This window comes from Dunckerocampus dactyliophorus, chromosome 2 (genome assembly GCF_027744805.1).
Source record: "Dunckerocampus dactyliophorus isolate RoL2022-P2 chromosome 2, RoL_Ddac_1.1, whole genome shotgun sequence".
Lineage (NCBI taxonomy): Eukaryota > Metazoa > Chordata > Actinopteri > Syngnathiformes > Syngnathidae > Dunckerocampus > Dunckerocampus dactyliophorus.
Genome location: NC_072820.1, coordinates 34,971,990 through 34,972,240, shown reverse-complemented (window position 1 = coordinate 34,972,240; position 251 = coordinate 34,971,990).

Below are 251 nucleotides of genomic sequence, written 5' to 3'. Positions count from 1 at the left end.
AATGAAAAATTGTTGTCTGTCCGCCTTTAAGTGCTCTTTTCATTTTTTCGCGGTTCTGCTGTCTCCATCCATGCCAAACATACAGCAAATAGTGAACATTAGGTAGAGAAAGCGGGTTGGGTACTACCAATTATTTTTGGAGGTGGGGGGTTACATTACCGGATGACATGCTACTGTTTTACTGGCAAATGATATAAATAAAGCAAATTAACAAGATATTAATGCAAGATAATGTATATTTTTATTAAATC